Source organism: Halichoerus grypus, chromosome 10 (genome assembly GCF_964656455.1).
Source record: "Halichoerus grypus chromosome 10, mHalGry1.hap1.1, whole genome shotgun sequence".
NCBI classification, from domain to species: Eukaryota; Metazoa; Chordata; class Mammalia; order Carnivora; family Phocidae; genus Halichoerus; species Halichoerus grypus.
Window position 1 is genome coordinate 125,311,974 of NC_135721.1, and position 16,876 is coordinate 125,328,849.

Consider the following 16,876-nt stretch of genomic DNA (forward strand, 5'->3'; position numbering starts at 1 on the left):
TAAATCATGAATTCCAATTAGAGGTAACTGAAAAGCCTCAGAGCTGACTTTCTGCTAAAAGAGATGCCAAGCAATTAAGGTTTCTTAAAAAAAAGAAAATTCATTAATACATTTTAGTCACATAGCTGGAAGAGAAATGTAAAAAAATCTCAACTCCTGGTAATGAACATGGAGAAATAGAGGCAGGGTCACAGCAGAAGGAGAAATGGCTTAGAAGTCAAAGAGTACAAGCTTCCAGTTAAAAATGTGTGAGTTCTGAGGATCTAATGCACAGTGCTATGATTATAGTTAACAATACTGTGCTATATACTCGGAAGTTGCTAAGAGAGCAGATCTTAACATGGTCTCACTGAGATGTGATGCAGGCTAAGCTAGGGTGGTACTCATATTGTGATACATGAGTATCAAATCAACCCATTGTGCACCTTAAGCTTATACAATGTTATACGTCAGTTACACCTCAATAAAGTTGGGGGGAGGGTGTGTCAGGAGACTGGGATCTAATTCAGTTGAGCCTCTACCTAACTGTGTGATTGCCTCACTTCCTTCCCCCATTTGTAAAATCAGAGGGTTGGACTTGATGCTCCCCAAGTTGAAAAACTTAGATATGCATCAAACGGAGAGCTGCAAATTCAAATTTCTATAGAGATCAGGGGTAAAGAGAAATGAATTAAGAAGGGCAGGTGGGAGACAGCAGGGAGCGGTGGAGTCTCTCTTAACTGGAGAGAACAAGCACGACCCAGCTCCATCAGCCGGTGCCATCTAGGCAGGAATGTGAGCTTCATGTCAACAGATACTCCAGTTGTCTTTTTCCCCCCAGGAGAAGCCAGGAATCCAGATGTTAAATGAAATGTTCTTATTATTAATGATGGCACTTAATTTAAAAGAAAAACTCTTTTTTCGGAAACACTGCGAGGGACCAACAAAATCCACCTGAAATCAGTTGCTTTAGAACACTTCCACACCTGGAAACGTCTCAACTTCACTGGCAACATTAGCTGGAAAGTAGCTTATTTCGCCTTGTCCTAACACCCTAGTGTTTACATATGCTGATGTTTATTCGCCTGGGAAGTGGCTCTCTAACAGAAACATTTGTTTTACCTGTTGTGGCTAATTATCCATTTGCTGAGGGGCAAAGAAGAACAGCCAAACCTTCCCCTCTCCACCCCCCACAAACATTTCCCTAGACCAGCTTATGAAAGCACTTGCAGATTTGTTTGTTTCTCTGTTAACCGAGCCACAGTCATCTTGGCATGGGCCGATGTCCATCTGTCCAGACGGGGTGCAAGCTTACATCCAAGCATTAGCACCTGAAGGCAAGACCCTAATGATCACAGTGGAAGTCCCACTCAATCCTACCACGCGGTGTCCATGGAAAGACCACTTCTCCTCTCTTCCTCTTTCTCCCATCCATCTTTATTATCTAAATCCGCTTCTCGGTCCGCATTGCCGTGTTTTTGGAAGGATATCAGGTTAATTCTTATCCTCCTTGCTTCACTCGATTTCATGCAAATCATTGAAGCCTAAGTGCACATTTCAAAGGGGAGTCTTTTTTTAATTTGATCCTTCAATCTTAACTTTGCCCTCCAAGCATGCCAGAGATAACCAGAGCCTCAATTTTTAATATAATTTTACAAAAAATTATGGAGAAAAATGGAATCCAAATGATGGACTTGCTTTTTTTAAAAAAAAAATAATCAAGCAGGAATTAATTTTTCAAAATAATTGTCTAGAGGTGATTCAATTTCACACACTCTTTAAATATGTATTTGTCAGTGCCCTATGGCTTGAAGGGACAATTTAAAATTGGTGTATATAGTAGGCTCTGAATCATAAATAAAAACTCCTGCAGTTAAGCTTTGTCATTTTTGCTACAAAACTCCATTCTGAAAATGAAATTCTAACTTCCTGATAAATCCCCTTTCTTCCGCCCCCCATTCCAGTGTCTAAATAATTTTATCAATGGAAAGACAGAGGATTGTTTTTTAATAATTGCAACCTAGAGATGATGTGGCAGGCAGAATTTTAAGTTGATCTCCATGATCTCCACTCCCTGGTGCTGATGCGTGGAAAAATCCCTCCCCAAGTGGGGGGTAGGGGGGGACTTGTGACTTGCTTCTAGCCAATAGAATTTGGCTAAGGTGATGTGATGTCACCTCCTTAATAATTACATTATGTGGCAAAAGTGATTGACATCATTCCTGTGATTTTGTGTGTGTGTATGTGTGTGCGAGAGAAACACTGTCTGGTTAGCATCACTAGAGTAAGAGATTATGGCCTTGAAGAAGGAAACATCTATGTGTGAACTGCCTACGTTGAGTGTGAGCTCCTAATGGTGAGTGTGAACTGCCTATGGTGAGTGTAAATTACCTATGGTGAATGTGAACTCCCGATGGTGAGTGTGAACTGCCTCTGGTGAGTGTGAATTGCCTATGGTGAGTGTGAGCTCCCAGTGGTGAGTGTGAGCTGCCTATGGTGAGTGTGAACTGCCTATGGTGAGTGTAAATTACCTATGGTGACTGAGCTCCCGATGGTGAGTGTGAACTGCCTATGGTGAGTGTGAATCGCCCATGGTGAGTGTGAGCTCCCAGTGGTGAATGTGAACTGACTATGGTGAGTGTGAACTGCCTGTGGTCAGTGTGAATTACCTATGGTGAGTGTGAGCTCCCAATGGTGAGTGTGAACTGTCTATGGGGAGGACCACATGGCAAGAAACTGCAGGCTGCCTCTCGGATTGAGGACAGGCGCCAGCCAATGGCCTTTAAGGAGCTGGGCCCTCAATCACACAGCCACAGGGAAATAAATTGTGCCAAGAGCCTGACTGAGCATGGATGGGAGTCCTTCCCTGGTTGTTAAGCCTCCAGGTGAAAATGCAACCTGGCCCCACCTTGACTGCAGCGTGCTGAGACATTGTGCAGAGGACCCAGGTCAGCCATACCTGTACTCCTGACCCACACAAACTGGGAGTCAGTAAATGTGTCCTGTTAGTTTGTGATAATTTATTACACAGCAATAGAAAGCTAATGCAAAATCCATTTGTGAGGACTTTTGTAAAATGGTCTAATCACAGAATTTTGATGTTGAGAGAGTCATTAATCTGGCCCCTTCATTTTACCGAGGAGCAACTGGGAATCAGATACAGCAACGGTCTTGCAGCAAGTTGGTGACAAAGCCAGGAACATGGAATCCTGCCTCCTGGGGAATGGATTTTATCAAAAATCACATACCTAAAAACAGAATAACGATAGCTGGCATTTCATTACATGCCAGGTCTGTGCTATACGATTTGCATAAGCTATTTCTTCTAACCTAAAATCATTTCTCTTTTAAAATGATTGATTTCACAATTTATTTTTAATTATCCCAGTAATATATTAATATATTACCGTCATTTTAAAAAATCAAAGAATACAAATAAAGTGAAGTTTTCCTTGATCTTTCTTCCATCCTTCTTCCAAAACCAATCCCCCTTCCGTTTGAGGAAACCGTTTGGTATTAGTTCTATGTGTACATTCCCAGAGTATATTTAGCAGATGTTTCTTCTAAACTGTCCCTTGTCTATTAATTTGGTTTCTAATATCTTTTGCTGGACAGTTTTAAACCTTTTGCAGTCAAATTCACCAATGTCTTCATTATAGATTTTGTCTTTTTGTTTGCTTGTTTATTTTGTTTGTTTTGTTTTAATTATTATTGCTGTCCAATATTGCTCAAAGATTCTGCCCTGCCTTGATTCTGTAGAAATAGTCCTATGTTTTTTTTTCTAGCATCTTTATGCTTTTCTTTTTTCTTTTAATGTGTGCCTTTTACTACACATGGAATTTGTTTTAATGACTGAAGAGAGGTAAGAGTTAGCCTTTCCAATGGAGAACCAATTGTTCCAACAGCATTGCATAATCCATGCTTTCCCCACTGAGCAGCACAAATTTGCATAAGTAAGTGTTTGTTCCTAAGCTCCATATTTTATTACATTGACCTATTTTTCTGTTTATGCCAACACTTCTCCGTTTTAATTACTATGACTCCACTATCTATTTTGATATCCAGTGAGCCAATTTGTATTCACTTTCAAGATGTTCTGGTCAGACATTTCCTCTTTCAGATGAATTATCAAATCAGCTTCGCACATTCAAAAAATAGCGATGCAAGCATCTGCATGTCTATACGTATCTGTATGTGTATATGTATTTGCATCTGTATATCTACATGGGTATGTGTGTACGTATCTGCATGTGTGTATATGCTTCTGTGTGTGCCTATGTGTCTGTGTCTAAGTGTCAGTATGTGCTTGTGTCTATAGCTCTGTCCACTGAGAGAGCCTGAGAGCAGAGACGAAAGCGCAGTAACAGGTGCACACTTAGTGCTCAGCTCTTGGTTTCTAGAAATTCTTTTGCACTAAAAGGAACTACAGATTTTTGGAGAAATGCCTAATTCCAGGACTGAGTCAAGACAAGTAGATCAACCTGAACATCTTGCTGTGCAAGAAAGGAAGGAAATGTTCAAAGAATAATGAGGAGATGTCAAATGGGCACAAAAGCCAGGACCCCCACTGACCGCATCTGTGACGGTCTGGACATGAAAATAAATAGGAGAGTAACAGGCTAAACACATTGAATAAAAGAGTATGAATAAATAAGTTAATAAATCGAAAGTTTGATGAGGAACAGGCTATGTAGGTAGTCTCAAAGTATATCCTCACAAAATACTTATTAATTATAAAGGAAAGAAGAGTAACTTGATAGTGGAGGAGCTTGGCAGACACCACCTTAATTAAGTATTGGAGTTAATAGCACCATTAATGGGACAAATTGAAAACATGTGTTGTAAAGAATGCATCATCGCTTCTATGGTGTTCCTGCCAAAGAGAACCTGAATCTAATCATGAGAAAACATCAGAGTAATCTAAGTGAGGGACATTCTGCAAATAACTGATACTTTAATAGCATATTATATAACATAATGACACCATATTATAGTATCCAAAGTTATATACTATATATATCATGTACATAGCATATCATAGTATATAGTATTATATATACTATGCATAGGAACATACTGTTTTCTTTTAAAATATATTTTTATATGTATATATTTTTTATTTATTTAATTTTTTTTTTTTAAGTAGGCTCCACGGCCAACATGGAGCCCAACATGGGGCCCGGGCCCGTGACCCTGAGATCGGGACCCGAGCTGAGCTCAAGAGTCGGACGCTCAACCGACTGAGCCACCCAGGCGCCCCATATGTATATATCTTTTAATATCAATCTGTCCAGATCTTTTTAATATATAAATTCTTCCCAACGGTCCTCTGAGTATTTACAAGTGTGTGTATATACAAATATATTCTTCTTAAAAAGTATAAACATACTATTTATGACATTCTACAAATGACATTTCCCATACATACAGATTCACTTCCTTAGGTACTCGAAAATATGGATATACCAGGTTAGCCATTTCGTTTTGATTTGCCAATTAGTTCTTCCCCATCTTTTTACTCTTATAAGCAACGCTCAACGTACATCTTTTTGCACATGTTAACTGTAGACTACCGTATGTAGTTCTGTAGAAAGGAGATGAGTAACAGAATTCCTGGGTCACACTTTCTATTTTAATAGGTATTTCCAAGTTTCTCTCCTAAGTGACAACACCAATTTGAGCTTACAAGTAATATTTCACAAGAGAAATGACGATGCACACAAAACTCAGTAACCTATAGAGTATAATGTTGAATGTGGCGGTGTCCCTCACTATCTGTTCTCCTTTTCTACTACAGTAATAGAATATTTAGCTTGGCGTTGTCCGCTGAGATAAAGTCTACATTTTCCAACCTCCTATGCAACTATGCATGGTCATACCATTTTTTTAAAAAAAGATTTTATTTATTTATTTCAGAGAGAGAGAGAGAGTGTGTGTGCACAAGCAGGGGTGGGGGGGGCAGAGGGAGAAGCAGACCCCCAGCTGAATAGGGAGCCTGATGTGGGGCTTGACCCCAGGACCCTGAGATCATGACCTGAGCCGAAGGCAGATGCTTAATGGACTGAGTCATTAGGAATGGTCATATCATTAATTTCTGGCCAACAGGGTGTGAATGAAGATGATGTGTTCAACTTCTGGGCAGTTCCCTTACAAGAAAGAAATGAGCCTTACAGCTCTTTTCTCCCTTCCTACTGGCTGGAATACAGATGCGATGACTGGCGTTAGGGCAGCCATTTTGGATTATAAAATGGAAGCCACTTGTTGATGATGGCAGAGGAACAAAACAAGGATCCTGTGTCCCAGATGATTGTGGAGCCACCAAACCGGCCATCAACTGACTACCCAGACTTCTAAGTGAGAAAAAAAATGTATCAAATAAGTGCCACTTTGGGGGGGATGTCTTTCTGTCATAGCAGCCAAACTGATATCCTAAATAATAGCGTCGCTGAACGTTGAAAGAGAATTATCTGGTGAAGAAAGCAATCATTTCAAATTGGGGAGGTCGAAAAAAATATTTTATTTGATCTTCCCAACAATTCAGCGAGGAGGAAAGTTTGTATATTGGTATTTAGTGGCCATTAATGTTGTAGATCGTTAAAAATGCTTATTGTACAACTATTGTATTCCCCTGGGGATTTTTTTTACACTGTTGGAGAGGGCAGGCCAAGGGATCAACTCTGCTGAAGGAGCTGGGGAAAAAAAAGCTGTCCAAACCAACTGGGGTTTTGGCAATGAATACACATTTGTTCACCAGTTTAGCATTTGTTTAGATTCCAGTGTTTTGAAAAATTAAGTGGTTCAGTATTTTAAATTTGTTTCTAAGCCCAGTGTAACAAATGACCTTTCTTCTCCTTAGGTTACTGAAAAGAATTTTCTTGTGTTTGTGGCTAATTCCTCAATGGCAGAGGCCCAGATGGGGGACAGGAGGGATGCTTAGGTCAAAAATAAACACGGGATGAGAGAAGGATCCTGGATTTCCTGTGTCTCATTCCGTTTTCAACCATCCATTCTGTTACATCTGAGTTTGGGTGGTTTTTATAGACAGAATAAACTATACACAAATTCTAGGAAATAATTTTGAATTACCAAAATTACAATTTACCAAACCTAGTTTTCCCCCTTTGGCTTATAAGTTTCCTCTTCAAATCTATTGTTTTATTTCTAAGAATAGAATAACAAAAATCAGCTTGTCTTTAAGAAGTCATTGGTTAATATCTGGTCCTGTATGAGCTTAGCTAATTAAATGTCTTTAACATTTTAAACTGCATTTCTAAATTTGATATTTTGGGTTTTCTTTGCAAGCACTTCAACTGTCCAACATTTGTACTTAATCAATTCGTATAAATCTAATAAGTGACACTTATACATCAAATCTTAAATTACCTTAAGTGTTCCAATGATTGCATACAAACTTAGCCAGACTCGAAAAAAATTGTTGTTTAATTTTTCATCGCTAAAATCATTGCTAAAAAATGTTTAAGCAATGATTCAACTACATTTTAATTGTAATCAACAAGTCTGACCAACATGTTACTCGAGTGGTCTAAGTCTCTTAAACATAAGTCTCTTAAAATATGTAAATTACTAAATATGAAGAGATTCATTCTTAACAAAAAAATATTAATCTGATGATTTTGGCCTTGTTGAAATTTTTCACATTTATATCTGAATTGTATCTTAGTTAAAAAATGCTTTCTGATAAAATTCCTTTCCCATTTAGGACATTTCTATAATTAATATTCCTGGGGTTTAAAGATGCCTGTCTTCCAGGGGAATAATTACCGCCAGGTCATAAGGTAGCTGGGGTTGCTTCCAACTAGACTTCTTAGCCTGGGGTCTGTGTGTAGAATTTGGGAGTTCTGTAACTTGGATGGAAAAATAGTATCTTTATTTTGTTTCCCTTTTTAAAGCTTTATTTACTTATTTTTAAAGAGAGAGAGTGAGCACGAGCAGGAGAAGCAGAAGGGGAAGGAGAGAGAATTCCAAGCAGACTCCTCACTGAGCGCCAGCCAGACTCAAGGCTTGATCTCATGACCCTGAGCTTACGACCTGAGCCAAAATCAAGAGTCCGACGCTTAACTGACTGCCCCACCCCGGTGCCCCCAAAGTATCTTTATTTTCACTGGCCTCTAAATGAAGCTTAGCATTCCCTTCCGATACGAGTATGGCAACAAACCTCGGGAGCATTAGCAGGACCTGTGACCCTGTTACCTATAGCAATCACAGGTAATTTCATATTGCATCGTGGTTGTTGCAAATATCTGGAAGTATCTTTTATACTCAGCACTGCTGCAAAATATTGGAAGTTATCAGGCCTGCTGTTAGATCTTATCAGTAAATGTATTAATAAAGAAACTCATATGACTATATCACAAATGCATATTTTTAGTGAGGTTCAACTGAAGTACAATAAGCTGGATGTATTTAAAGTGTTAAATTTTATCATTTTTGACTTATATGCACACCATGAAACCATCAGCACAATCAAGACATTGAACTTTTCCATCACCCCCAACAGTTTCTTCATGCCCCTGTGTGATCCATCCTTCCCTCCACCTCATTCACAGGCAACCCGAGCTTTGCTTTCTGTCACTATAAACTCATTTCCATTTTTAAGAACTTTACATTAATGGAATCAGGCATTATGCGTCTTTTTTTGGGGGGGAGGGGGTTTGGCCTTTTACTCAACATAAAATGATTTTGAAGTTTATCTATGTTGTGTGTGTATCATACATTTCTTTTATTCCTTTTTATTGCTGAGTAATCCACTGTATGGCTAAACCACAGTCTGTTTATTTATTTACCTGCTAACGGACAATGAAGCTATTTCCAGTTTTTCGCTGTTACAAATAAACTTGCTATTAACATTCATGTATGAGTCTTTGTGGATTTGTGTTCCCCTTCTCTTGGGGGTCAAATGGCTGGGTCCTATAGTAAGGGGATAGTTAAGTTTTGGAGAAGCTGCCAGAGTGTTTTCCATGTTCCAGGATATGAGAGTCTAGTTGCTCCACATCCTTGCCAACACTTGGTACAGTCAGTCTTTTTAACTTTAGCCAACTTAATGGCTATGTGATGGCATTTAATTATAGTTTAGTTTGCATTCCCCTCCTAACTAATGATGCTGAGTGTCTATTTGTGTATCTATCAGCCATCTGTGTGTCTTCCCTTTTGAAGCGTTGGTCCAAAATTTTTTGCCCTTTTAAAAAATTGAGTTGTCTTCTCACTTTTGAGTTGTAAAAATCTTTGCATATTTGTTCTACATTCTTATGTGATTTTTACATCTGTCTGATGGATGTGTCCTATTTCTCCCAGCCTGCAGTTTCTCTTTTATTTTCTCCGTTTTGCCTTTGGAAAAAACAAAAGTTTTACATTTTTAATGAAATTCAACTTACGAATATTTTCTTTGATGATTTGTGCCTTTTGTGTCCTGGGAAAGCTTTGCCCAGCCCAGGGTTGTGGTGACTTTTATCTAATGTCATCTTTCAGAAGGTTTATGGTTTTGGATTTAGGGTTGATTTTTCTGTGTCACGTGAGGTAAGGGTCTAGGTAATTTGTTTTTGTCATCAATATTCAGTTTGCCAGCACCCTATGTGCATTACGTGCATTTTTCTGGATTTAGAAGCTTTTTTTTGGTGGTGGTGCGGGGGGAGAAGATGTCCTGAGATTTCACCAGACTGCCAAACAGGTCTGTGGTGCATGTTCTAGAGATTCCAGCAGAGTAAGAACTGCTGATATCCAGGCAAAGCGTTCTTGGTCTCCGCACACGAATACTTTATAGCAGCCCATGTGGTTTGGAGAGACCCTTGCTCGGCCCAGTATGGTTGCATAACAGCCAGAGATTTGGGCCAGAGCACCGAGTGGGGCGGCATCAGAAATGTGGACAGGATGCCCTGAACTGTACCAAGAATTGTCATGGTGATGATTTCATAACTTCAAGAAGGGTTGCTCACTGCCCCCGGTCTGCTCATGGAAGTTTGCAACCACCTCCCATGTGATTACTTGACTAAATTTCACATGTTCTTGGGCCTCGGGACATATCTAAGTCATCCTGCTTAGGCATGATGGTCATCTGTCCCCGTTTGCCTGGGACATTCACTCTCAAAAGGTCTCTAGAAAGGGGCGCCTGGGTGGCTCAGTCTGTTGGGCGTCTGCCTTTGGCTCAGGTCATGGTCCCGGGTTCTGGGATCAAGTCCCACGTTGGGCTCCCTGCTCAGCCGGGAGCCTGCTTCTACCTCTCCCTCTGCTGCTTCCTTTGCTCATGTTCTCTCTTGCGTGCACTCTCTCTCTCTCTCAAATAAATTAATAAAATCTTAAAAAAAAAAAAGTTCTCTAGACGGACCTTTGAACCTGAGCAACTCATAGTCTTTTCAAATACCCCCTCTGCGTTCAGGACCACAAGTTCTTTAAGAATGTAGAACAACATCTAGTTGGATTGTGGAGATCTCTGATGTCTCTCCATCAGCGTTTCTAAGTTCATGGCCCTGATACTTCCCGAAGACCAGTTGGCTCTGTTCACCATCAAAGATAGTACAGTTAGCCAAAAGCAGGGAGAAAAGAGAAGCCACATGTATTAAAAAGCCAGAAATCTTGTCATTCGATTTGCTTTTTCTCTCTAGTGGAAAAAAGAAAGGAAAGAGTGGCAGGGTTTTGAGGGAAAGGAGGTGACCTGGCTGAGAGAAACTGCTTAGAGCTCTATGGGTGGTCTTTAGGCCAGAATCAGCTTGAGAGCTGATCATGACCAAAGGTCTGGGCAACCATCGAGGCATTTGCTTCATTACTGAATTTTCCAATCAAGGGGGTAAGAGTTCCATCTTATTCTCCTCTCATTTGGCACATTCTCTGTGGTCTCCTAACTAGTCCCCAAAGGGAAACTTGGACTTCAGCCATCTGGGCTACTCTCAGTTCTCCGCCTGTGAATCCTCAGGGCCTTTACCGAAGAACAAATTGAAAGAGAGAGCATAAAAGAAGAAGAGAAGAAAACCTTGACCTTATCTTGAGCTTTGTTCTGGCCCCTCAGAAGAATGGGCTTCTTGAACACTCTTATTCCTGTTTATTTATTTCAGGGTGGGGGGTAAAGGAAATTAGAAAGGGCAGCACGACTCTGGTCATTTTGTGAACACAGCATCAAACCCATGCCATATCGTTTGTATCTGTCACTCATTCATCATCATTTACTCGGTGCCTATTCGTGCACCAGGCACTGTTCTAGGCACCGGAGTTCTAGCATGAACAAAACAGCAAGTGTCCGCTCCCACGGAGCTGACGTTCCAGTGAGAGAGACAACTGTGATTAAACAGGCAAATATGTAACGCAGTGTAGTGGTGCGATAAATGTGCTGAGTAAGAACAATGGGGGGCAGTGGGACGAGGATGCTATTTTGGACAGGAAGGTCAGGGAGGGCCTCTCTGGGGTGGATACATTGGGCAGAGATCTGAATGGGTTGGAATGAAACCACCGGCCTGTGCCAGGAAGGGGTAGTATAGGCCAAGGGAGCAGCATGTATGGGTGTCTCAATGTCCCTCTCCATGTGAGAATGAGCATCTTCCACGGAGCATCAGTGACCCTGAAATTCTGGAGCCCTGCCTGAAATTGCACCCAAGAGTTGATTTCCTGCTATTTTAAATGGGAAGAATTATAATGCTTCACATGTCAACCCAAGCCCCCAAACAATTTCCTAAAGTGGAACTAAACCCTTAAAATGCGGACCGAGTATCCAACTAGCTTGTTAAGATGGTAAAGTGCTTAAACACGGGCTTCCTGATCACCAAGCAATTTACTTAAGTTTGCAACAAATAGTTGTGTACGTGGTGACACAGCCACATCTGATTGCATGTCCCCTTCTTTGCTCCTTGGTGCACTTTTCAAAATGTGATTCTGATGCTGTCTCAAGAGTACCTGAAATGTTACTTTCCCGATGTGTCCTACTGTCCTACACGTTATTCTGGGAGAAATGCCACATAGAGTTTTGAGGATACAAATAAGACTTTTTCTTTATAAATACTGGTCTGATAATTTTGAGAGTCATGCCTTCTATGAAGTTGAGGTATTAAATACAAAGAGGCAGTCTATTGGGAAACTATTGACCAGGAAGATGTTCACAGTATGCCCTTGGGTTAAGGAGAATGCAAGATTTTTTTTTTTTTTTTTTGCTGAAGAGGGATTTTTTTATTTCACATGTTTGCCAAAACCCCCTCCCCCAGCCCCACCCACATTATATATTATCTCTCTTTTTTATTTATTTGAGAGAGCACTACAGAGAGAGAAAGCAAGCATGAGCTGTGGGGAGGGGCAGAGGGAGACAGAGAAGCAGACTCCCCGCTGAGCAGGGAGCCTGATGTGGGACTTGATCCCAGGACCCCGAGATCATGACCTGAACCAAAGGCAGATGCTTAACCAACTGAGCCACACAGGTGCCCCTTTATTGCCTCTTTTATAAGGACCCATGGGAAACCTTCTCTTCTGTACCAGTATCAGGCAAAGTTCTGATAGCTTCAAGTAGTGCTGATTGTTTCTATCCTATAGGCATTGAGATTCATGAATGCAGGGAAGCACTTTGAAATTCATGGCTTTCAATCTTGACTCTGCAATACTTTGGGGGTTCCTTCAAGACCCTCTACAAGTACCCACAGGAGAGAGGTGTGAGACTGGGGCTGGGATCCCTCACTTCCTTTTTCCATACTGAGCTTCTGTGCATGCTTTCTTTTGAGCAAAAGAAAATTTGAAAGCCACTGATGTACTTGATCACATTTTCCCCTTTGCTTTGACTGCCAGGAAGCTCAGCATCTAATTCTCAGTCCACCATTTGACAAGTGCTCGGGACCTCCTAGCCCACATTTTTCCTTTCTTTTCGGTTCCTCCCCATGTTTCCCCTTCACCTGCTTTTCCTGTTTTAGTTATTCTGTTCCCATATATTTATGTTTTTGCATGCTGCCTCAAATCCTTTTTGGAAAGAACTAAGGTTTAAATGAATGCATTAAAAAAAAAAAGGAGTACTTTTTCTTTGCAGGTGGGAAAGGAATGTGTATAGAAATAAGGCATGATTGGACATAGAGAATATACATGTGTGCTTGTAGGATATGTATATACATGTTGGATACTTTGTGAAGTTTGTAGTTTTCCAAGTTAAGTTGGTCTTCTGGCTTCCAAGAACATGTACTTAGAAGACTCTGTGGGTGGGGGCGGGGGAGTGTTTTATTCCAGGGTAGGCACGCCTGTGGTCTACACTCTGAAGAATCTGCTTTATGATTTAGCATTTTTAGATTTTGTCTGGGATTATTTTGCTGGTCATTATAGAATGAGGACAACTACTTCATAAGAAAAAATCAAAGGAAAAAAGGGATGAAAAGGGGGCGCTGGTACCTAGGAAAGCAGCTGCATTTTGGGTGGTCTTCAATAGGAACTAGGAGCCTTAACCCCTATTTGGGCTTCTACCTCATCTGCCGTGACTCGGTGGTCAAGTTCTTATTCTCCCAAAGATGGGGACTCTCACCCTCTGCTGAACATTGGAATCACCTGGGGAGCTTTAAAAAATAGTGATACCTCAGTCCCTCCCCCAGAGAGTCTGGTTTAATTGGTCTGGGGTGGGGCCTCAGCATGGGGATTTTTAAAAGCTCCCCTGGAGATTCTAATGTGCAGCCCAGGGTTGAGAACCACTGCCCTAAGAAAAGGAAAAAATAAAATAAAATTAATAAGCACCTGCCTCCTGTTTATCTTTCAAAGTACTGTGGGGCGTGGCTGTGATTTATGAGATAATTGGCCAGATTCAGGTGAAGGAGCAAAATGATTAGAAGGAAACAGATTAACCCTTTGTATTCCACAGAGTACCCTTAGTTAATGTGTTCGTGGACATTTCCCCCATGATCTGGAGGAAGAAACCCAGCCTGACCCAGCACATACACACACACACACATACACACTTACTCTTTTTTTTTTTTAAAGATTTTATTTATTTATTTGAGAGAGAGAGAGAGAGAATGAGAGAGAGAGAGCATGAGGGGGGGAGGGTCAGAGGGAGAAGCAGACTCCCCGCCGAGCAGGGAGCCTGATGTGGGACTCGATCCCGGGACTCCAGGATCATGACCTGAGCCGAAGGCAGTCGCTTAACCAACTGAGCCACCCAGGTGCCCACACTACTTACTCTTATTGCATGCAATTCACTTCATATTTCCTAGGCCAGTCTATCCCATTTTATTCCTTTAGGAAAAAAAAAAATCTGCCCACCACTACTGTTAAAATAACATTATATTAAGGCTCATGGGCCAAGAAAAATTAAACCCCTCTGGAGAACATGAAGACACCCAATTTATAATGACTTGGGGCTTTCTGCAAGATGCTATGGGAAGTGAAGCTCTGTGTACAGTAATAATTGGGGTTTTTTTTTTTTAGTAAGAATAATTGTTGAGCATCACTAGTACCAGCTACAGTCATGGTCAAAAGTGTTTACAAGCATGACCTCAGTGAATTATCACAATAATAATATAATATGGATACTGGTATCTCCGTTTTGGAGATGAGGAAATCAAGGCCAAGCACATATGCATGTTCCGCTTCTAGGAACAGAAGAGTCATCTAGGAGCTACAGGTCCGGTGCTTACTTGGCTCATGGAAGGAGAACAGCCATGCTTACTGAATACATTTGCTTCTACCTAAAGTTTTGGGAGTAGAAAGGGGAGAACCAGCTCTGACCAGAGGTGGACGCAGGTATAGCCGGGCCTGCAGCACATAAATTTGGACGCAGTTTCCCCATCTGTAAAGTGGGTGAAAAGTAGGTGGATGATCCCTGAACTCTCCTCCCCCAGATATCACCAGCAATGGCCTTTCTCATAATTCAAGTGTCACCTCCTCAGAGAGGTCCTTCCAGACTCTTCTAAGATTACCCGCCCTGCACCCCCAGCACATAATTTCCTCCCTCCATAATAATTCTAACTTTCTGAAGTTACCTTGCTTCTCTACTTGTTTGTTTATGGTCTATCTCCGCATGTGCACGCAGCTCCGGAGGACAGAAAACGAATCTATCTTGCTCCAGTGGAGTCTCCCAGGGGCTGTACCTGACACAGTAGATGCTCAGTGTAGGCTGGATGAATGAATAGGTGGATGAATGAATGAATGAATGAATGTCGGTGTAATTGTGAAGGTGCCTTTCTCAGGGGCCGCGCCTGGGCTGCGGAGGGAGGAGGTGCGGGGTGTCGGTGGGTGGGGAGGAGGCTGCGCCCTCGCCTCCTGCAGGACCGGCAGGAGCGGGCGCGCTCGGCGGGGCTGCAGGCGCGGAGAGCAGCGCGGCGGCAGCGGCAGGGCCGGAGCCCCGCGCCGCGCGTCCAGCCGCCGGGGGTGTGCGCCCGCCGAGCCCAGCGCCGCGCCTCGGCGCCCCCACGCGCCCACGCAGCGGCGCGGGGACCGGGCGGGGGCAGAGGGAGGGCCCGGCCCGGGGAGGGGAAGGGGCCGGTCCTCCCCGCGCAGGCAGCGGCCGCCGCAGCCCAGGAGGCGGAGGCAGCGGCGGCGGCGGCGGCGGGAGCGGCAGAGCAGCACGGTGCCCGCCGCAGTCAGCCCGGCCGCGTCGGACCCGCGCCCGCCCGCGCCGGGGCGCCCTCTCCACTGCGCGCGGTGAGTACCGCCCGCGGCGCCCAGCCGGGCCGCCCGCCGGGCTCCGCCGCGCTTCGCCGGGCCCGGGCTGACGCGGACCGGTCGCCTTGCGCCTCGCTCGCGCACCCGCCGGGCCCGGGCCTCCGCAGCTGTCGGGGCGCTCGGGGGACGCACGGGCCCACGCACCCCCCAGGGCACCAGGGGCGCGAGGGCGGCGAGGGCGGCGGGGACGGCGGGCGGGTCCGGTCCCGGGAAAGCCGGGCTGCGGGCCTCAGTTTCCTTTTGCGCTCGGGGGGCAGCGACTCAAGTTTGCACTCCCGCGCGCGGGACAAGTGCATGGCGCGCGGGCGGTGTAGACGCGGCGGGCTGCGTTTGGCCCCTTTCAGGGCCCGGGTCGTCGGCGACTCACGGTGGTCCCCCCCACCCCGGCCCGAACCGCAGAGGCGCCGGGAGCCCAACGCACGCCCGCGGGCGCCGTCTGTGGAGCCCCCGGGATGGGGCGGGAACGGCCGCCCCGCCGCCTTCTAGCCGCATTTGTGTTTGAAAGCCCGGCTGCGCCCGGCCTGCGCGGGCCGGCTCTCGGGGCTTTGTACCGGAGCGGGCGTCCCGGCGCTTGCCGAAGCCGGAGTTGAAAACTTAAAAAAACTTTGCCTCCGAAGACTGGTTAGAAGGAGGCTAGGGTTTTGCTGTAATGGGAGAAAGTGGAGAAAGGAATTGTTTTTTAGCCTTGCAGTCCGGAGGTTAAACGGCCCTGCTGGCCTTGACTCCTCCAATATATTTCCTGCCCCCAAATAAATAGTCTGTAAACTCCAGGAATCCTAGGAGAGCTTGACTGGTAAAAATACTCGCACCGCGCAGTCCTCCGAGCGCGTTTCTCGGGGGCTGAGAGGGAAGCGCTTTGGCTGGGAGGGTCCCGCTCCCCCCAAGCGCAGTTAGCGTGCCTGCCGCTGCGGTCTGAATTATTTTTGCAAAGCAAGACCGAGGCTGCATCTTTATGGATACCATTTTCTTTTCTCCCCTCTTTTCCCGAAACGCTACGTAATCTTTAATTACTTTATAAAAACGTTGAGGTATAAATCATCCCTGGTGGAGGGACCTTTTCATGACGAGGTGCGGCGAAATGAGTGAGCATCGGAGTCTGGTTGTTAGCAAGAGCAGAGGGGAGGCAGAATGATTTACAAACATCAAGTAAGGATTTGAGTGCTGAATTATGTTTGAGTTACAGAGCTCCCTTCCAAAGGAAATTATAAGCAGCGGACAATTGCTGTATTTCAAACCAAATCTATTCATTTCATGAGCCCTTTCTTGCTTGAGTGCT

At 43.8% G+C, this 16,876-nt stretch overlaps 1 protein-coding gene across 1 annotated transcript in view; it reads left to right on the forward strand.

Moving 5' to 3' along the window:
• Window positions 1-15,348: 15,348 nt before the first annotated feature.
• The window catches only part of EYA2 (EYA transcriptional coactivator and phosphatase 2), a 265,039-nt gene continuing 263,511 nt past the window's right edge, over window positions 15,349-16,876 (forward strand). The window contains exon 1 of the mRNA XM_036069693.2: window positions 15,349-15,579. The gene's annotated coding sequence lies outside the window, so the exon portion shown is untranslated. The remainder of the gene's footprint in view (window positions 15,580-16,876) is intronic.